Raw genomic sequence first — 22,748 nt, forward strand, 5'->3', positions numbered from 1 at the left:
GATAATAATAATAATATATGAGACAGTACCGACTCCGCTGTCCAGGGATAGCGGGCGCACATCTTATTTGGAGGCTTCGGGTTCGTTTTCCGGCCAGGTCTGGGAATTTTTACCTTGGTCTCAGGGGTAGTTCGAGGTCCGTTCAGTCTACGTCAGAACAATTGAGGAGCTATCGGAGAGTAAGATAGCATCACTGGTCTAGAAAGCAAAGAATAACGACAGAGAGGATTTGTCGCGCTAACTACGCATCACCTCGACATCTGGAGGATTTTGGGCTGAGGCAGCGGTTGCTTGGTAGGCCAGTGCCCATCGGGATTGTAGCGCTTGTGATTTGTGGGTTGATTTGTTTCACATCGAACAATAATACATTTCCATTTTTTTTCTTGTATTCTGGCCATCCGTCTATTCGAAAGGCATTGTGAGAAGAGGCTTTTACCGATCTTGTCCTAGATAGCTGTTTTGCGACCCTCGTAGATCGAGCTGGAAATTAAAGCTAACATCTTTTAGCCCATTTGTGATTATGGCATAATTAGTTCCCCGTCTAGAAAGCCAAAAATAACGGCCGAGGGGAATCGTCGTGCCGACCACACGACACCTCGTAATCTGCAGGCCTTTCGGGACTGTTGCGCCAGGGATTTGTTTGTTCGTAATCAGTTCACAAACACATCCAGAAGATATATATCGAAGTACTATACTTGTAAGTAAATCTTACTTTTGTTGATCATATATTTAAAAAAATTATGTTTAGCTATTTGTAAAATAGTTGATTTACGGACGGATAGCAGTCCGTAAAATTGAACTTTAGTGGTCTAAACCGCTAATGTTATCATAGCAACACTTTAGTTGCTATACAACATTGAAAAGAAACGTCCTTCATTTTATATGTGCAGTGAATATGGCAGAAAACGGACTTTTACTTTGAAAGCAACTTAAAATTGCTCATATAATTTGGAGAGCTTTGAATAGAAAAATATTGGATTTACCACGCACGCTTGCAGCGTTAGGGGACACCTATATTTCATTCATCCGCTGAAGTTTTACTTGTCGTACTTTATACATAAATATCTATTTCCATCATCACCATCCGAGTAGACGTTGGTTAGTCATTCACTTCTATTGCACAAGATTACTGTTGCAACCTGCCCAAAAATACTCGATTTCCTCTTGCACCAAGTAATTTGTGAGCATTCGTTTTTTGACACCTCGTATGACGTCAGCCACAGTTTTAACACAACGGCAATGACACCATATCGGAATAGTGTTTCGTTGTATTGCAACTAAACTCTAAAATATTTCTTCCTCCACACTTCACTATATGCTCATACGTGAATGTACCACTTTTCTTCTTATAGTGAGGTAGAAACGGAATTTTCTTGTTATCAGGTGATTTGCTTTTTTGCTCTCTGGAAGGAAAGACTTAGGCAAGCACTGCGCTGTATTATTACTGAAGACTATGTAACTACCTACCCTTTTCTACCAAGGCAGAGGCTAACTCTGTGAGGTTTCTGAGCCTGCAGAGAAGAGCTGCTCGCAGTGATACAAGAAATGTCAGATCATTTCTTGATCTTCTTATTCTGGCTACATTTTCAATTGCATTCTCTTCTTGGAGAAAAAAAATATTAAACACATGGTAATTACTCTTTCGTCAATATTTATAAGATACGTAGGAAAAAAAGTGGGATTAGAAATGTACCATTTGAGAAAGGAAGTCATTCTCGATAACGGAATACGCGGGAGGTCATCTGTTGAAGAAGAAATATAAATAATTCAGAATTATTGTTCGATTGATAAATATAGGATGAAAAGGGTAATTCAATTAAAATATCTGTTTAAAATCCCTTACTGGCTCTTGTAAGAATCCAAGAAAACAGCTTATCTGTGTGACCTTCTTTCACTTTGCACTGTGTAGTGAACACTAATTTGTGTTGTTTGTATGTGGTTTTGTCTGTAGTATAGTTATCAACACCCCCTCTATACTATGTAGAAATAGTGTTTCTGTGTGTTCAAATTCAAATAACGCGTTTGTGTGTATGTGTGCGTGTGTCATTCAAATATAATTAACTTGCGTCTGTATCTGTTGTGCTGTTGATCTGTTTACATGCCCGGTACTTTCGAACTCGTAGATGAACACTACTCACAGGTGTGATCAAAAACGTGTAAAAAAAGTTCAAAAGTTACTCGCGTATTTTAAGTTAAATTAAAGTAGGTGAATAAATACGTCATTGTCGGTGTAAGAATTAACGAGGTTATAAGATAAATGGGAATAATATTATACTGAAACTAACCTGTTAAGCTATTGTTCTTTGTAGGCGTACTCAGCAGATTGAAAGGAATGTAATGAAAATAATTTATTCTCTGTTTCTGTTGGACATTTAAAATATGCACTAGGTATTTTGTAGAGAAACCGCGAAAACAACCTCAAAGAATAAAGGGCTCATGCTTCGTATAGTTGACCAGTTAGTGCTGAAAACTAGCCTTGAATTCTCTTATTTTATACTATATCTGCCTGTTGTAACTTAGGGTGTGCATGATTATATTTTTGTCGACCGTTTATGGAGTTTTTTCACAGAGTGCAGTATAAACAGTTTACAACAAAAATAGTCTATCTTTTGATACTTTTCTAGTATTTATGATGGTTACCTCGTGAGTTCCTTCAAGTAACTATACTGTAACTGTTAAATGTTTTTCAGAAATGTCTAATTGTCCAATTTCTTGGAGATTCTGCGCCAATTATAATGTAGTGATATTATAAACTGAGGCGTCAATGAAACGTTTCAATTTGAGGGCGTTACTGCAGCGGACACGCAACGTAATGCGACTCTGATGCGGGTATATACGCACGGACATGTAGGCAAAGGGATTAGTGTGGCAATCGTGTCGTTCCGAGGTGCGTGTGTTAAATTCGGCCACCTGAACTATGGAGATATTATTACCAAACGCGTCCAAACAGGACCAACGTGCTGTTATTCTGTTCTTGACTGCCGAAGGACAATCACCGGTGTACATCTATCGGAGAATGACGACAGTGTATGGGGCGGCATGTCTGTCGGAATGGTGCACCAAGTTCCGTGTGGTTCGCGTTTCGACACAAGACGCCGATTGATCTGGGAGGCCAGCATCATCATTTACGGACAACAACAACTCAAGTGGGTGACACTCGATTACCTGCCCTATAATCCTGATATCTCTCATGTGATTATCACGCCTTCGATCCCCTCAGATAGGCCTTGAAATGTCGACGCTTCCTGTCGAACGAGGATGTACAGCAGGGGGTTTTATGGACGTCTTCACGCAGCAGGACACGGTGTTTTACCACACGGGGATCTTCGACCTGGTGCGTCGCTGGGATGAGTGCCTCATTGCTCACAGCGATTTTGCCCGATTGGTATCCCGATTCGGGGCTGTACGACCGTCGAACGGAAACTTCTTGATCGCCCCTTATGTTAGTGCATTTGGTTCTCTTTTCGTTCAGGTCTTCATCTCTGTCCTCCTTCCCTTTAATACCGATGGCAAAATTCAAGTAAAAAAGAAAGTATCAGGTTAATATTGAGAGAGTACAAACAGATGTACAAAGCCTTTAAAGTGTTTCCGGGATGATCGCCCATAGAAACTGCCCAAACAGCTGGCTATCAACACTTGGACTTTCACGCAATCGCTGCTTATAAAAAACTTTGCAAACAAAGTTCTAAATACATTTTGCCACCAGCAATGAAAAACCTACAACCTGTTTTCCAGTCAATGACCAGGTCAGGGATGGGATGAATGAAGCCCCCAACTTGCGGCGAGGATATGAATTGTGCCGGCAACCGAAGCCTGCCGCACTCCTCTGGGGCCATGATTAATGACTGACAGATGAAATGAAATGATAGTGGAGAGTGTTTCTGGAATAAAAGATGACAGGGAAAACCAGAGTACCCGGAGAAAAACCTGTCCCGCCTCCGCTTTGCCCAGCACAAATCTCACATGGAGTGACCGGGATTTGAACCACGGTATCCAGCGGTGAGAGGCCGGCGCGCTGCCGCTTGAGCCACGGAGGCTCTGCCACCAGCAATATTCATGTAAAATCAGCCCTAAGATAAGTACATAGAGTTTTAAATTTTAGGCCCCGTCCCATTTCCTGATATTTTTTTTGAACAGTGTGTAAGTAAGATATTACTTGCCCATATCCTAAATTTAAATATTACGTTTCATGAATCCACTTATTCGTTTTACTGTGATACTCTGACAGACAGACAGACAGATAGACAAACATACATTAAATTAACCCAACTTAGGCGCTTATTTGTCCTGTTTAGTGTAAAAAAACCAAGTATCAGGTTAATATTCAAGAAGTACGGAGAGAAAGATTATTTTTTTTGTTGCCTGTATGCACTAAAATGTTATGTACAGTAGCGATTGAAACATCGCTGGAGAGAAAGGAACTTTCGTTCCGGCGATGATGAGGTATGCTGCCAGTCACTGCAGAAACCAAGCCTTGAATCTTCTTACCTCATACCATTGAAAGTAACGCTGTTGATGAAATCAAGGTCGAAATGCACGTCATAATTCCCTTACTTGTCCTCATTTTTCGTTCGCTGTCTTCGCACTTGATAATTTTTATTGTTTCTAGCTGGGGCTAGCTGTGAAATGAGCAATGAATGAGCAGTATATTGTTGCAGTGAAGAGTGGAGCTCTTCAACGGGTGGTCATCGAATTGAAGCGAGAAACATCCTTCATTGGATAGAATGCGCATTTTGTAGCCGGCAGCAATGTTTCTGAATCATTGCGCGAGATAGTAGAATCGAAGAAAGCGTGTACTGCTGCCTCTTACCACAAAAGTACTGTGTGTGTTGTTGCTGTCTTTGTAGGTTACTTCATTCTCTACCCCATTCATCACTCACCAGGTAAACACATCAACACAATCAAATAAATAGTGGGAAGAATCTATATGATGCTGGTTTAGAATGGGATTTGATTGTAGACATACCGGGCGAGTTGGCTGTGCGGTTAGGGGCGTACAGCTGTGAGTTTGCATCCGAGAGGTATTAGGTTCGAACCCCACTGTCGGCAGCCCTGAAGATCGTTTTCCGTGGTTTCCCATTTTCACACCAGGAAAATGCTGGCGCTGTACCTTAACCCAATGGCTGCCAAGTTCCGATGTAAGCCGATGCTCTGTGAATCGTAAAACTGCCGCGATCCGATGAAATCCGATGACGTAAAGGCTGATTTTCAAATATCGTTTATTCAGGTTTAACGCAAGATGACTCGCGTATGCATGATGGAGATCCATGGTATCTCTAACTACAAGTAAATACCATTTTCTCTCTGACAAAAGAGAATATAAAATTTTTATTTTTTATTTCTTTGAGAGGTTGGCACGCGCTGGCCATGTCATGTGCGCCGGCAACTTTGCGCGGCAAGTTTCTCTGACGCGAGGTATTGCTTTTATCGTGTTCTTGCGTATAGTACTGCGGTAGGGTAAGTTGGTAAAATATTATTCAGAACACTTGTGTTAAAAATACATTCAGGCTATGTTGTTAGAAAGTGACAGACCGGGCGACTTGGCCGTGCGATTAGGGGAGCGCAGCTGTGAGCTTCCATCCGGAAGACAGTGGGTTCGAATCCCACTGTCGGCAGCCCTGAAGATGGTTTTCCATGGTTTCCCATTTTCACACCAGGCAAATGTTGGGGCTTTACCTTAATTGAGGCAACAACCGCTTCCTTCCTACTCCTAGCCTTTCCTACAGCCACGGTGACGCAAAGCCACTAGCAAAAAAAAAAGAAAAGTGACAGTGATAGTAATTAAAACGGTGAGACAGACAACAGCTCGTGTACCGAGCTCGATAGCTGCAGTCGCTTAAGTGCGGACAGTATCCAGTAATCGGGAGATCGTGGGTTCGAACCCCACTGTCAGCAGCCCTGAAGATGGTTTCCTTCCCATTCCTATCCCTTTCCTATCCCATCGTCGCCTTAAGACCTATCTGTGTCCGTGCGACGTAAAGCGCGAGTTGTAAAAAAAAAAAAAAAAAATTAAATGCGAAATTCTCCAAATGCTTGAAAATTTCGCGTTCATTTGTTAATTCCCGTTTTTAAAAATCGTGAGATAGTGGATACAGTGTCCGGCTCCATGGCTAAATGGTTAGCGTGCTGGCCATTCGTCCAGAAGTCCCGGGTTCGATTCGCGGCCGGGTCGGCGATTTTAACCTTCATTGGTTAATTCCGATGGCTTGTGGACCGGGTATATGTGCCGTCTTTATCATTAGAATTCATCATCCTCACAGACGCGCAGGTCGCCTATAGGACGTCAACTCGAAATACGTGCACCAGCCCATACGCCATTATTATAGTGTATACAGTACATATTAGGATCTCTTCTAACTCAGCCGCTGATCGTCAGTTCACTCCTCCTCGTTCCTAATACATACTACCCTAGTCTCGAGTCATATGGTCATTTGCATGGTGTCTGCCGCTTGCAGGGCATTTTCGAGTTATTTTAGCGTACACCACGTGAACAGATAACTAAATCTTCAAACTCTCATATCTGCACAATTACGAAGCAATTATTGTACGATTCGTACGCCATCCACTCCTAGTTCTGTCCACACCAACGAAAACAGGCTAGTATTCTGTATGGAAACTTTTTTTTCTTTCATTTCTTAAATTACATTTCTGAAGATATGGATCATTAGCTTTCACTTGACCCATTATATATTGAAATCGGTTGGAATCTGTAGGAGAAGTTGCACTTGTAAAAGCCCTTGCCGAGTCCGATTAACTCCTCTCTGGTGATATAACGCACATTTTAAACGACTTTTAGTATGCAGGTTACAGAGTGGTATAGAAACTTGATAACGACAAGATTACAACTTTTCATGTTGCAAAATGACAATCACTTGTATCTCCTCTTGTGTAAATTGCCTTATTTCATTGTTCTATAGAGTAAATGCCGTAATGATGTGCACTCTCTGAAGCACAAGTACCATTTAATAATCAAATATCATTTATGAACTGCTTTTATTAATGCAATTCTGATACGGGTGCTAGTGTGTGCTAACATCCTCGGGGATTACCTAGCCGAGGCGATAAAGACGTGTTCGGTTCACGCGAAAGGACAAGGTTTAGTTCCTGTTGAGAAAATAGAAAAGTTACAAACGATACTTCTACTTGTGAAGACGGACATGGTCTTGGGATTCATTCAGCCTATACTAAGAATTGTCACCAAGTTAGTTCTTGGGGAGAGGTGGCCGGGCATCGAGAGAAACACTCAGTCTCACTTGGTGTCGAAGTAACGAATACCGAAAGCCTTTACCTGTATTCCTGTAGGGTTCTACGTTGCCTGTATAATGATAGCCTTGCTTTCGCTTACATTATTTTTGAAAAAATGCGAATCATTTTTAGTACATGATCATACATAGTCGAACGTTTCCAGAGTGAGCTGGCTACGTGATAAATTCATATTCGGGAAGTACTGGGTTCGAACCCCAATGTCAGCAGCCCTGAAGATTGTTTTCCACGGTTTTCTATTTTTATGCTAGACAAATGACTTCTAAAGGACAAAATTCCGACGAAATATTTGTAAATCTGTAGCAATCGAACGGGGGTATTATTATTATTATTATTATTATTATTATTATTATTATTATTATTATTATTATTATCCTAGCAAATTGTTAGTACGATCTCATAGATTCACTAAGTAAGCAGCTAAGTTCTTGATCTTATCCTTTATACAGTAGCAAGTTTAAACGCCCTCGTCTGAATGTTTTGTAAATAATGTAAACGTCAACCTGTTCCCAATCAAGTGGTGATGGCCGATCTTCCCTGCTACAACACATGTTTTCCTGGAGCACTCCTGTCCATTATCTGGCACCTGGCGACCTAATCTAAAGCAAACACTTTTAGTGCCAAGCTCATCACTTGTCCACCGCAGCACACTGCTCCCGGAACTGATGACTTTTAACAGACTAGAGAAAAATGGCCGGCGGTGCTGAACTTGACACATACATTCTTTATTTCGAGCAAGAAGGTTCGGAAATAGTAACTCTGAATTAAAATTATCAATTGATACTGAAATATCCGACTTCTTCTTCTCCTTCTTTATCTCAACTTTATCCCGTGTCATTACAGAGTCGGCGTTAGCTTCTCTAATTTTCTTCCTCCAGGTGTTCCTTTTCCAAGCTTCCTCTCTGTTCCAGACTTCCTCTCCCACGTCTTCCTTTAGCTCGTCTATCCATCTCAACTTTGACCTTCCTTACTTTCTTTTACCATTTACCATCATGTTTTGAAGACGTTTCCGTACCTACAGTTCTCGCTTTGTGTGGTGACTGGTTTGAGAAATGGAATCTTTCCCCAAATGTTAAGAAATGTAACACAATATCTTTTTCATTGTTAAAGCAAGGAATGAACACTGCCTATACTATCCAGGGAAATACACTGCAATCTGCTTCTCAGGTAAGAGACCTAGGTGTTATAATCTACTGTCGACTGAGTCAAGAAAATACCGAGCTATTCGTAGCCTAGGCATTCTTTAGAGCTTCACTGAAATTAATGATGTTAACGCCTTATACTTTGTCTCCTATGTTCTCCCCATTATTGACTTTTGTTCCCCTATTTGGTCCTCATCTGCTATCACAAACATATCTCAACTAGCCTAAACATTATGATTAACTTTTTCACTTACATTGTTAAGACTCGCAATCCTGTTTTAAGAACAATACTAAATCTGACATCTTGAACTACCTGGGTATACTCGACCTGAGAAGCCGTTTACAGTTCTCTGATCTATGTTACCTTCATAAAATAATCAATGGCTATAACAAATGCAATACTCTTCCACCATACGTCCCTATACACGCCCTTTCAACACGCAACCGGCGTACTCATCATGTGTCCCGTCCGCGCCTAACCTTACAACAACGATTCATCTTCCACCGTCTTCCTGCCATTCGCGAATCTCTAACAGTATCGTGAATCGAACCTGGGCCTCCGAGGACGGCAGCTAATAGTGCTAACCGTTTCGCTACGGAGGCGGACACTGAAAAGGGCTAATAAATTGAGATAAAAGGAGCGGTTCAATAACTTAGTACTGCAAAGTGTTCAAGTTAAAGTAAATACCTCTGTACATGTAGAGTGATTAATTGTATCTGAGGTTGACTGAACATACTGTCTTAATTAATGAGTGCTGGTCATTTATTTTCTCGCTGGAGTAATAGTAAATTCTGTACTTGGCACTTTCGTTTCAGAAATACCAATCAATCGGGTTCATGATTTGTCGTTATTAGCTACATAGTTAGTGCTTCTTTCTACACGGAATTCCGCCTGCAGAAAATGTAAACAATGTTTTGTCCTTCCATGAATGCTCTGGCTGATAAACTAAATCTAGAACCAAACAATCGGTTTCCTTTCCCATTGTTAGTTTATTTCTTGCGAGAAGTCTTGAAAATATTTAGAATTCTGGTTTGACGGTGTATGTTCTTCGGCGCGTCCCAGCCGGAAACAGCCCCTGGCGTCTAAGCACCGCTCGATGGATCTGCTCGCCCGTTAAGCCTCCAACTGGGCCGTCTACTTCTAGCTCCAGAAACAGCACATTTCCACAAGAGGAGCTGATTGCCCCTTCAGCGTGATTATTGAACTTAAACACTAGATCATTTACCATGTCAAAATCAAGGAGAAGGATAATAATTATTATACAGCTTATCTTTACATTCGATGAGGGTGATTCTGTATATTCTTGCTTTTTACCTTACGTAGAGAATTACTATATCCACCTCTGTGGTGAGTGATTAGTGTGCCACACTCGGAGGCCCGAGTTCAATTCCCGACTTTGCCACGAAATTTGAAAGTTGTACGAGGACTGGAACAGGGTTCATTCAGCTTCGGGAGATCAACTGAGTAGAAGAGGTTCGATTCCCACCTCAGCCATCCTCGAAGAACTTTACTGTGGTTTCCCACTTCTCCAGGCAAATGCCAGGGTGGTGCCTAACTTACGGCCATGGCTGCTTCCTTCTCTCTTCCTTGTCTATATATTTCAATCTTCCCATCACACGCAAAGACCCTGTTCAGTATAGCAGGTGAGGCCGCCTGGGCGAGTTACTGATTCTCCTCCCCAGTTGTATCGCTGATCAAATGTCTCATGCTCCAGGACACTGCCCCTGAGGCAGCAGAGGTGTGATCCCTTGCTGAATCCGAGGGAAAACCAACTCTGAACGGTATAGGGACTAAGAAAGAAAGAAAGAAAGAAAGAAGGAAAGAAAGAAAGAAAGAAAGAAGAGAATTCGAACTCTTGGGAAAATATTAACGTTATAATCAGAGTGTTTCAAAATCGAGGGATGACAGAAGAGACAAAAGCAGATTTTAAAAAATAAATAAATAACCATACGTATATAACGTGCTCATGAGGCAATAGCTTTTTTTATCTATATAAAATACTTGTTATTGGGAATTTTTTAAATAATAAGGTCAACATGGTCATGCCATTATAAGTGTTCATTCATAATTAACCCAAGTTGTTTTGTAGATTTGACTCTCTTAATTACACTAGTCGATTATTCATACATCTGGAATGTCAGGTAAAAGATAATATAGACTGTTTTATTAGCATTAATAAAGAGCTCGTTATGGCATAATCATAATTTTATAACATTGATATATTGTTTCATTTGTCTTATTAGATCTAACATAGTATCTCCTGTATAGAATATGCTTGTAACGTCAGCAAAGAGAGCAGCGTGTTGATTTGTTTGCTTGGAAATCATGGGACTGAGGTTATGTGCGATTTTATCAGTATAGGCAGAAATATGGCTGAGTTGGAGTGCAGCAGATCAAGTAAGAAATCTTTTTGAAAAAAAAAATTCTAAGCAGTGAAAATATGGAGTAAAACATATGAGAAGCTGGTCGTGTTTGGGCCATTCGGTGGCTTTGTACTGTATGTCCCAGGATTATATAATGGCTATTTTTAAAAATAGGACTGAACACAGTCTTTCCATAGTTCCATACCTCCTTCTTCTTCTACTTCTTCTTCACGTGCCTTCTCCTTACATGACGTTGGCGATCCGTACAATGACCTGTTTTTTATTCATAACTGTTCTAAACAATGAAACCGTATTTATCTCAAACCATTGGTCTAGATCATCCGTTCCCTAACTGTGGTCCGCAGACCCCCGGGGGCCTGCGACGATATTACAAGGGGTTCGCAATAATAAGTAAGTACTTAAAGTAAGTACTTAAAGAGCGAAATTATATTGTACACACATTTCAGTAATTTAGTAAACAGTGTCTTCACTGTTGTATGACTTACATACAGTACCGTATAGGCCTATATAACTCCTAACTTGGCTGAGAGATAGTACATGATAGCAGCGGAAAAATAAATACTACAAGGCAGCGTAAGTGATGTAATTGTGAGACACTTGGAATTATTAGTATCCATACTCAGACGAGATTTTCCGCCTCTAGTTGAGAAAATCTCGTGGATTAGAAATCCATTCTTTGAAACTGAACATGAACTGCCCTGCGTTGAGGAATAATTCGATGTATGATGTGGGTGGAGAATCACATGGAGTGGCATGTTTACCTCCACGAAGTTCCATGAATGTATCATAACTCCACGTCGCTGATCGACATCCCCTATACCAGATAATTTCTAGCCTTTCTAGAGTTTTTCTTGAAAATTTTAAATTCTTAATTTTAAGTTATTTTAATTCTAACTTTTCTCTATTAATAAATTTTCATAATTTACACTTACGGTACATAACTGATACCTTCAATTTAATTGAAATCAGTGGCGTAGAAAATATTTATCTCAAAATAATGAAAGGAATAATAAAATTGACAAAAATATAATTACACTATATATGTGTTCAAGTGTATACACACTTTACAGCACACTGACTTGATTTTACAACAGTTTCACCTAACAGTCGAGTTTTCCATTGTGTTCAACTTCCGTATCCAGTACAAACAATAAACAAAACACAACAGTTGCCAGGAAAACATAAAGAGTCTCTACGGTTATGCCTTGCCAGTTATGTAACTTCGACTTTTCCTTTACGTCTGTATTTTCCATAACGAATACGTAGTACTTGTTAATTTCTGACACTGTGAAGTTCATTATATTACGATCAACAACTTCTTTGAAAATCGACACTTGAAGTCTTGAATTATTGTCATTATCATTAAAATTAAGATTATCACTAACCCCTGAATTTGATGGATCAAAATGAGTAGAAAGCGTAGGAAGAAACCTGCGTACAAAACTCCACTTTCTTTCTTCCTTCCTTCTGTTTGAATAGCTGACAGCTTAACCTTCTTTGCGACAGCGGAGCACTGCACTTCGTCCTCAATTTCCGTGTTGTTGTCTTCCAAGGATTAAACCAATTTCACTCTCATCGGATACAATACAATCACTATGACTATCATAAATATCAATTTCATCGTCAGACCCCTCGTTAGTCAAAATATTACTTACATCTTGCGGAGCAAGCTCGCATCCTCGATTCGATCCTGCCATTACCACGTGTATTTGTTTACTATCAGAGAGTGGTTGTTTCTAAGGAAACCAGAGATGGGGGAAAAGAAAAATAATGTGCATTATCAAGGAACAGTCATGCAATGCACTAAACGGAAACAATAACAGAAACAACAATAGAAAACAGTTCCCGGGTGTTGTAATTCTTAGCACAGTCGCGTAAGAATTTAGGTTACGTAACTACGGATGTTTCGACAGAACTTCATCACAGAACATACGAGATGTGATAAAACACGGAATAATGTTCATTCAACATGTCAAACATCCCCCCAAATGTGTTCTAAAAACCCGCCAGTACGATGTCACGAAGCAATTTCAAACATGAAACATGAAACGTAAATAGACGGCGGTACTGTTCAGGCGCAAACTTCGAGAACGTAAATAGACGGCAGTACTGCTCATTGGGCTAGAAAGGAAATACTGCGTTTAATGTCTTTCATGACAACATGCCCGTGTGAGTGTAACAGAAACAGAGCTAATGTACAGGCTGAACTTCTGTTAATCTCTGGAAAACAGCATCATTCGTCCCATTAATCCAACAACCGCAACAACTGATTTTTTCAAGTAAATTTCCAGATCTAGACTGTTGTAATTATTAGTCAGGTGTCACATAGTTTTATAATTTCTGTGCATGTATACATTATCTTTACGTAAATTAAGTTAAATTAAACTTTCAAATAAAGTATTAGTCCTAAATTATACAGTAAAATCAAACGTGGTATCATTACAAAATTCTGTTTTATTTTGTTTGTGTACCGGGCAAGTTGGCCGTGCGCGTAGAGGCGCGCGGCTGTGAGCTTGCATCCGGGAGATAGTAGGTTCGAATCCCACTATCGGCAGCCGTGAAGATGGTTTTCCGTGGTTTCCCATTTTCACACCAGGCAAATGCTGGGGCTGTACCTTAATTAAGGCCACGGCCGCTTCCTTCCAACTCCTAGGCCTTTCCTATCCCATCGTCGCCATAAGACCTATCTGTGTCGGTGCGACGTAAAGCCGCTAGCAAAAAAAAAAATAATTGTTTGTTTACTGAATGCAGTATTATGTTCAGTAGCTAAGAGGTACTTGGCCATGCATGGGATATGCTCAGAGGGCCTCAGAGACAAAACGTTTGGGAAACCCTGGTGTAGATGATTGAGCCACGTTATTCTTCTCCGTTCAGGACTACGTCTTCCATTAATTTTTCCTTGGAGTATTACTTGTCGTAGTTGAGGATCACCAGAAACTAGAAGGAGAATGTACCAGTTTATTGTAGTCCAAATCTTGTTTATCCGTGCATATTAAATGATTCTTACTGCAGTTAATCTGCTCATAGCTATATCAAACATAATTAGATCTATGAATCGTTTTATACCAGTTTTTCACACATGATTCTGTTTTTTGAAGTCCTAGTTTTTAAACTGTGATGTACATTCTACAAGAATAACGCCCGAGAGGATTCGTTGCACTGAATATGCGTCACCTTGTAATCTGCAGGCCTTCAGGCTGAGCAGCGGTCGCATGGTAGGCCAAGGCCCGTCAGGGCTGTAGTGCCATGGAGTGTGTTTGTTATACATGTATCCTCCCGTATATTATTTACAGTACATTCGTGCATGATTTATGTTCTTTTATTTCCCTTTGCTACACATTTCTTATAAAAATCGACACCCTGTTTCCACTCAGTCGACCGGGTCAGGAATGGAATAAATGATGCCCCACCTAGCGGCGAGGATAGGAATTTTGTCGGCTGCCGAAGCCCGTTGCACTCCTCGGGGCAATGGTTAATGACTGACAGATGAAATGAAATGACTTTGGAAAGTGTTGCTCGAATAAAAGATAACAGGGAAAACCGGAATACTCGGAGAGAAAAATGTCCCACCTCCGCTTTGTCCAGCACACAGACAAACTATATGTCTGTGGTCCAGCACAAATCTCATATGAAGTGACCGGGATTTGAACCATGGAATCCAGCGGTGAGAGGCCGACGCGCTGCCACCTGAGCCACGGAGGTATACCTATTTCTTAACAGAATATAATTTTATCTTTCCCGGTCAGTTCTACACTCTGTTTAACATGTTGTCATCTTGTGAGAGTTTCTTTCTTTCTCTCTCTCTCTCTCTCTCTCTCTCTCATATTTCAGAGTAAGTCTACCTCCCTACAGACTCTTAACAGATATGGTTCTTCCATTGTTTCAGCACACAAGAAGTAATCATTTTCGTAATCTCTCTCTTCTAGACGTTTATTCTTGTTCAGTCGCTTAAACAAAGAATGAGCCCGTGGTATTGTGTAAGTTTCTCGCAGGTACACTTTTCTCAATTGATTCTATAGAAACAAGATTTGGTGTAGGTATCCACAGACTACATGGAAGGTGAACTGCACATTGATTATCATGAAATTCAAGTCTGGTAATATATTGAATGCGTGGAACTTACAATACTATGCGTTCATTCTTTTCTGAGCGAATATATAACATGAAATAAATTTTATTTTAGATCCGGATTGACAATTACGTTATATAAGTTGAAAAACTAGTATACTGGTTCCATCTAATCCATACATATAATTTTATTTACAATTCAAAGTTGTAAATACATGATATTGGAACGTCAGTACATGTTTCAGCCGTATTAGGCCATGTTCCGCTGTCTAGAAATAATTTTGACTTAAAATTAATGTATTCAAAATTGCGAAACATGAGTAAAATTTAAATTCATATGATATACTTTAAAATAGGTGAATGCTGAAACATCACTCGGTGATTGAGTCACTTGATGTACCTAGTATGATGAAGTCAGAATGAGTCTGAATTTAAACAGTTCTACATAATAAACGACAATGCTGCTATAATTAAAAGTTTATTCTGTTCCTTAAAATTTGTTTCACGTAAAAATATTGACAGTTTATTATTTTTTTTACATTTTGTTTTACGTCGTACCGACGCAGATAGGTCTTATGGTGACGGTCGCACTTCGCATTGGAAACAACGTATGTGGACCTCGCTATGCTGTTTCTCGGAAACCGCTAAGAGACATGCAATTATTAAAAAAATCTTTTTCACTGAATGTACAGTAATTTACTTCGATATCCGTATACATTGTAGAATACCGTAGCGAAGCACGGGCATATTTGCTAGGTGTGTTATAAACTGGAATGTAATGCAGTATATACCATCATCATAAAACTTAATTCCCGTCTTACTAAAAAGGATCCTTATGGTTATTTTCGCATTGCGGAAATTTTCGGCTTATACAAGATATTTTTAAGTATAAAATAACTCATTTCTTATAATTTTCCACATGTACATGTTTCCTTCTTATGCTTTTTACTGTAAAAGGAATTGCTTTAGTTAATTCAACGGTACATATGAGAAGTAGCAAGCCATTAAACTACTAACTCTCGACATCTCTATAGAACACTAAAAGTTGTCGGGACTTGAATCCTTTGTTGTTTCTATTTACTCAGTCTCCTGATAAAGTTTCATGAAATGACTGAGAATTACAGCCTACAGGCAAGTGCAGGAACCTTAGTTACTATAATCGAGGCACTCTATAAAACTACTCGGATATTATTGTTAAAGGACTTCTGGACATGTTATATCGCTTGTTTTGTCGCGAAATGGCTTTATGCCGCTTCGGCGAGTCCAACTCACGTAATGCAATGCAGGTTGCAGCCATACAGGCAAACTAATCGCTCCCCTCCCTAGGTATGTGTCTGCGGTGAAGCTATTCACCGCCGGTCTACCGTGACCACTCTGCTAAACGCAGTTGAAGGGGGAGGAAGACCGCTTTGTCTAGACGCCACATACACCACTGGGTTTGTTAGCACAACTTCAGTAGTGAATATTGTCCTTAATAACCTGTGTTGTCCTTTTTCTATTCTATATTTATGCGTTAGAGTACTTCTGAATAAACTTTTATACTCACAGAATATCTCAGTATATCGCTTTAATTAATCCTGTGGCTTCAGACTATGTCGATCATGCAACGAGTTATGTGCAATAATGCACGTTATTTAACATTCCAAACGGAAATAGAAAAAAGGAAAGAAAACGGTTTCAGAATTTACAGCACAAAATTGGAGTAGGTGTATTGTTATCTGATCCTGTAATTATTAAGAAGGGGTTCCGCAAGGTAGTGTAATTGGGCCACTGTGTTTTCTTGTACATATAAATTGTATGAGTAAGGAACTGGAATCACAGATAGAGCTTTTATTCGGATGATGTTATACTGTAAGTAGTTATAAATAACTTTCACACCTAGAAAAGTTGTGGATTTAAAAAAATCCTGATCAGCACACACACACATTATCTCTCTCTCTCACGGTGATGTAGTTTCTAGATTATTATCTGATATTAGTTCTCGTAACTTGACACTGAATGAATCTTGTACAAAGGTGCCATGTATGTTTGGTATTCAGCCCGAAGGCTGGTTTGATCCTCTGCATTTCCGCCAACAGCTGTCATAAATAGCCTAGGCGTCACTGAAGAAGCGTACTAGGGAAATGAGGAGTGAGGTAGTTTCCCGTTGTTTTCCTCACTGAGCCAGCCGTTTCTATTACATATCAGTCTGCCAAGTCCACTGAAATGTATGCACCAACCGACCCTATGAGCGATATTTTCACACCATTCATAACAGGGACTGGTTGCATAAGGAATGGTATTACTAGCATCACTCATACCTCAGTCACTTTCATGTTGTCAAAGCCAAGGATGAGACTGAGACAGGTCAATGAAAGTAACAAATTTGATATAGCCCATGCCAGAAGACATAGCGCACTGTAAACACTACTGTAAACACTACATCTCACCAGCAAAGGCATCAAATATGTTTTATTGGATGAATCACTTCAAAGGGTGCACAAGCTAGTAATGAATATTAAGAACGAACTGTTAATTTAGTTTATTCCACTAATGAAGTTCGTGGTGTCCGTTGGATTAGCTAGCAAGGAAGATATGGTTTAAGACCCTTATTAATGAATAGTATGGATAATACTCACCTCACTGATTTGTGAATGTTTCATGGTGTTGAACAGCACATGCGTAAGTGATATCTTCGCCACACATTCCACTAGAACCACATACAGTCGCTCATAAAGGAAAATGCGCTTTTTATTGTATGTTCCTCGCATTTATTAGTTTATCGGACTTGATTTTATTTATTAACAAAATATAATTCCCTTTTTACATAGGTACAAACCCTAGAATACCCACAACAGACACATTCGAAAAACGTAGATGGTGTGTCGGGGATATTGCGTCGTGTAATAATTATCACAAGCTGACGGGTTTCAATCTTACAGCCAAGATCGTATTCAGAGTATCAACAGTGTACCTATCACTGACAATTTTCACTGCAAGTAAACAGATTAAAAATAGAAAGTTCGTGTCAGAAGTATATTTAATTCCAGGGCCTTTAGAGTCAAGGAGATGTTTAAAACTTAAGTATGGAAGTCAGCCATGATTCACACAGTATATAGTCGTCTCCTTTGTTAAGATTATTGGGTTGTTTAGCAATTTCTGTCGCCTCGCGAATGATTTTTGTTGCAAAAATGTCTCCTTACGATTCCATTTTTCATTAAAAATACGTTTATAGCCTTTATGTGTAGTATGCTCTGTCACAGCAGACTTCTCCGGCTGGAAAAACATGGGTGCCTTTACGGATCCATCTTGTAATACTTCTTTCTTCTTTTCCCTATATGATGGATCCATTCCTGAAGTTTTGTCGTTGAATTTTGATAAATCCTGTATGTACAGTATAGAGAGTAAAATAAAGTAAATATACACTTTTACAGTAAACCTGATCCTCACACCATACTAATTTAGCGAAGTATATGTACTATTCTTTGATAAAGAGTGACAGACAATTTCGACTTTTGCCTGCAGGCAAAGCACCTTCGGGAAATCATTGTAAAAGGTTTGAAGTTCCTTTTCTTGCAGCGGTCCTGCTCTGCCAATTCCTAGCGGAAATTTCTTCCTTCTTTGATGCAGTTCTGAATCTGATAAGTTCGCAGTAGCTTGAGGAACCTGCACTTAGTGTAGTGTACTTCGGTAAATTAACCGTTCGTATTTATCTCTCGGCCATTTACTTAAGCAAATCTCTACATCTTTTGGACTTGTATTGCTGTGACTTGCAAGTTCTGTTCCACAGTGTAAATGAAATGAAATGCCGCTTGGCCTCCGGAGAGGCCTGGTGTAGGTCCTTTGATTTGACACCCGTAGCCGACCTGCGCGTCGTGATGAGGATGAAATGATGATGAAGACGGCACATACACCCAGTCCCCGTTCCAGGGTAATTAACCAATTATGGTTAAAATTTCCGACCCTGCCGTGAATCGAACCCGGGACCCCTGTGACCAAAGGCCAGCACTCAAACCACTTATCCATGGAGCCGGACTGCTTCCACAGTGTTTTCAATAGAGATTGGGTTGTTGATATGTTAACTGTGTTGTATTTTAAGCGCTGTAATTTCTTACGGGTCATACAATTCCATTAGGTAATGATCTCTATTTCCAGACCATTCAACACTTTTCTCCATTATTGTGACATTAGTTTCATATACAGATGAGATCATAGTGCATGTTTGTTTTCCCAAAGCATCTCATTATCTAAATTCTTACCTTTTCGCTCGAACCCCTTCAATGTCTGAGGACGAATTTCGTGGTCTTCAATAGGATTGACCAGGAGTTGGTCGAATATTGTATAAAATCTCAGTATGTCTTGGAATTGGTATTTCTTTATACCTTCCTTTACAGGGGTTTCAGAGGATGGTTGCCTAGTTGCACTTTCTCTTAAAACGAAAATCACCACCACCACCACCACCACCACCACCACCACCACCACCACCACCACCATTTACGGGCGTTGCAATGAAACTCTGTTCAGACTTCCTCCCTATCTGTCGACAATGATATTGTCAAACGGTAATTGTAAGAATTCAATACCTTCAATGTGTGTTAAATTAATATTAGAACAAATTTGCTGACTTTTGAATCCGTAATGAAATGAATTCAATATTCATCTTTTAATAACAGTTGTGTGAACTCCGTGGTTGTTCTTTTTGATGAGAGAATTTCGGTATCCATTATTCAGTAGGCCTGTTGGTTTGCGGTGGTTCGCTGTGACATCTGCCACCACATATGAAACTCAATTCACCGTCCCCGTGTATTAGTCTTCGCAGGTGACGCAATTCCAAGATATCTGCTCCGAGAAGGGCGCGCACGCCGTCAACGGACGGTACTAAAGTAGGTATATGGATGTTGCCACAAACAATTACCGTTGTGAACGATGAAAACCGGAAACACGGCTCCTCTCGTCACGTATTACAGGTCCTATATTCCGGGGAATAGAGTCCGTTACTTTGAATCACCTTAGGACTTGAGGTTTAATGAAGGGGTCAACATCCTCTTTATACGGGTGAGTTAATGAATGAGCAATCACCTCTTAAGACTGCTGGTTAATGAAGTGTTCACAAATTCGTGAGACTGCAGGATTAATGAAGCGCTCAAAATGGAAGTTTAATGTATTCACAACCTGGTGAGACTAGAGGATTAATGTAGGGTTCACAACCTCGTGAGACTATATGGTTAATATAGGGTTCAAAACCTCACGAGACTGGAGGGAAGTGTTCAAAACCTCGTGAGACGGGAGGGTTAATGTAAGGTTCACAACCTCATGAGACTGGAGGGTTAATGTAGGGTTCATAACCTCACGAGACTGGAGAAAAGCGTTCAAAACCACGTGAGACTAGACGGTCAGTGTAAGGTTCACAATCTCATGAGACTGGAGGGTTTATGTAGGGTTCAGAACCTCACAAGACTGGAGGGAAGCGTCCTAAACCTCATGAGTCTAGATGGTTAATGCAGGGTTCACAACCTCATGAGACTGGAGGATTAATATAGGGTTAAGAATCTCACGAGACTGGAGGGTTAATGAAGGGTTCAAAACCTCGTGAGACTGGAGTTTTAATGGAGGATTCACAGCCTCATAAGACTAGAGGGTTAGTGTAAGGTTCACAACCTCGTGAGACTGGAGGGTTAATGTAGGCTTCAGAACCTAAACCTCATGAGACTGGAGGGTTAATGAAGGGTTCAAAACCTCGTGAGACTGAAGGGTTAATGGAGGATTCACAAACTCATGAGACTGGAGAGTTAATGTAAAGTTCACAACCTCGTGAGACTGGAGTGTTAATGTAGGGTACATAATCTCGTGAGACTGGGGTTAATATAGGGTTCACAATCTCATGAGACAGCTGGTTAATGAAGGCTTCAAAACTTCATGAGACTAGAGGGTTAATGTAGTGTTCACAACACCGGGAGACTGGATGGTTAATATAAGGTTCACAACCACATGAGGCCGGAAGGTTAATGTGGGGTCCACAACTTCATGAGACTGGAGGGTTAATGTAGGGTTCACAACCTCATGAAACTGGAGGTTTAATGAAAGGTCGATAACCTCTTGAGACTGGTCAATTAATGGAGGGTCGAGGGACTCTTGAGAGTGATCATTAACTAGTAGATAAATGGACCATTCCTCTTGTGTTTAGTAGCTGACATTTCTTTCTGCTAGAGATTGAACGCCGCTATAACATAGATTATTTACTAGTGACTTTGGGATGTGAAAGACCTAGGACTGGGAAGAAATATACAGCTCCGGCATTATACTTGATGTTAAAATGGTAATCTTAACATTATTTTGCAGAGGCATTATTTTACATTCTCTGGCAGATGTGGTTGTTTATTGTTGAATGCATTCTTTTTGCATCTATCTCCTAACACAGGCCAGAGCAAAATGTGGCAACCACGGAAGTATCAACCTCATTCATGCCGTGACAGTATGGAAGCTGCTGAGATATGGTCAGTGCTGAGTAATGACATTCAGAGCTCAGCTAGTGGTCTGGATGGTGTGATAGGTGCCACTCATAGTCGCTCGTGTCTACCTCAGTGAGAAAAGTAATGGGAAACTGCCTTACTCCTCGTCTTGAACGCCTCTTTATAGCGCAGCCTTCGGTTTTTGCGGTTTCGTAATAACTGCATAAACTTCGGGGGTGCTATATGAGGATTCAACCAGATTTCGGGCTGATGATTTCGCAGACAGACAACCGATGTGGTGAGTCGTATTCGAAACCACGATATGTCATCGGATGGTTCTCTTTCGAAAAGGATAGGGGTGAAACTGTGGAGCGCAGCAGTGGCGAATCTAGCATAATGAGTACCTATTGTGAAGAATGCGAAGGTGTAAGTATGAGGAAACAAAACATACTGAAAAACAGTTATATAGATTTTCCAGACTGTCTTAGTTGTTGTGCGAGTCCCGAGAGTTGACTGTATGTAGTCTAGGAAGAGTCTAGGCTAGAGATTTCACTTGAAGAGCTAGGGGGGTAGTTCTACTTTATGCAAACACGGTCTTTAGAATAGATGAGGAGCAGAGTAATGGATGGGTTGCTCATTATAGTTATTACATTATCAACCACACCAAGTGCTGGAGGTCAGCAGGCTAAACATAGTCTTAAGCACTAACTGGGAACAGCTTCTTGCTTCATTTTGGAGTCGAGAATATTACACGTCTTTCTTGCTAAACAATTTCGTGGTTCTTCACCCTCGCAACATGTCAGTCCTACAGAATCTTAGTCACTATATAAATAAAAACAGCTTAATAATAAGCCCGAATAAAACTCCAGTTATTATTGTCGGTGCCAGTATAGTCCCTCGAGCAACGGGACATCCCTCAATTAATTTTAAACAACAAAATCACACCCTAATCTACATCAGTGACTAACTTAGGAATTATTATGACCAAGGCCCTAAATTGGACCCAACAAGCACATGTAATAAGTTCATAAATTCTTATGCCCATTGAAACAGTTCTGTAATGTATTCTCTGTCCGACTTGAAGTAGACCTACAAACAATTCACTCTCTAATCCTACCTATCGTTGACTATATGACACTGTGTTTTTGCTAGTTGCTTTACGTCGCACCGACACAGATAGGTCTTATGTTGACTGAAATAACCTACGACAGTAACAAGAAAATGGACCGGAGCATGATCAGCTGCGTAAGATTAATCTGTGATATGATGCTCGTATATCACCTTATTACGACTATGAAGAGCTGTTGTGGCTTCGAGTGTACTAGTGCCATGGACTTGGCATGACTAAATGGTTAGCGTGCTGACCTTTGGTCACAGGGGTCCCGGGTTCGATTCCAGGCAGGGTCTGGAATCTTAACCATAATTGGTTAATTCCCCTGGCACGGGGACTGGGTATATGTGT

General features: G+C 40.3%; 1 protein-coding gene across 2 annotated transcripts in view; it reads left to right on the plus strand.

Annotated features, from left to right (window-relative positions):
* Positions 1-22,748, plus strand: part of dnc (phosphodiesterase dunce) — a 900,811-nt gene that overhangs the window by 273,666 nt on the left and 604,397 nt on the right. The window lies entirely within an intron of this gene.

This window comes from Anabrus simplex, chromosome 1 (genome assembly GCF_040414725.1).
Source record: "Anabrus simplex isolate iqAnaSimp1 chromosome 1, ASM4041472v1, whole genome shotgun sequence".
Taxonomy (NCBI): domain Eukaryota; kingdom Metazoa; phylum Arthropoda; class Insecta; order Orthoptera; family Tettigoniidae; genus Anabrus; species Anabrus simplex.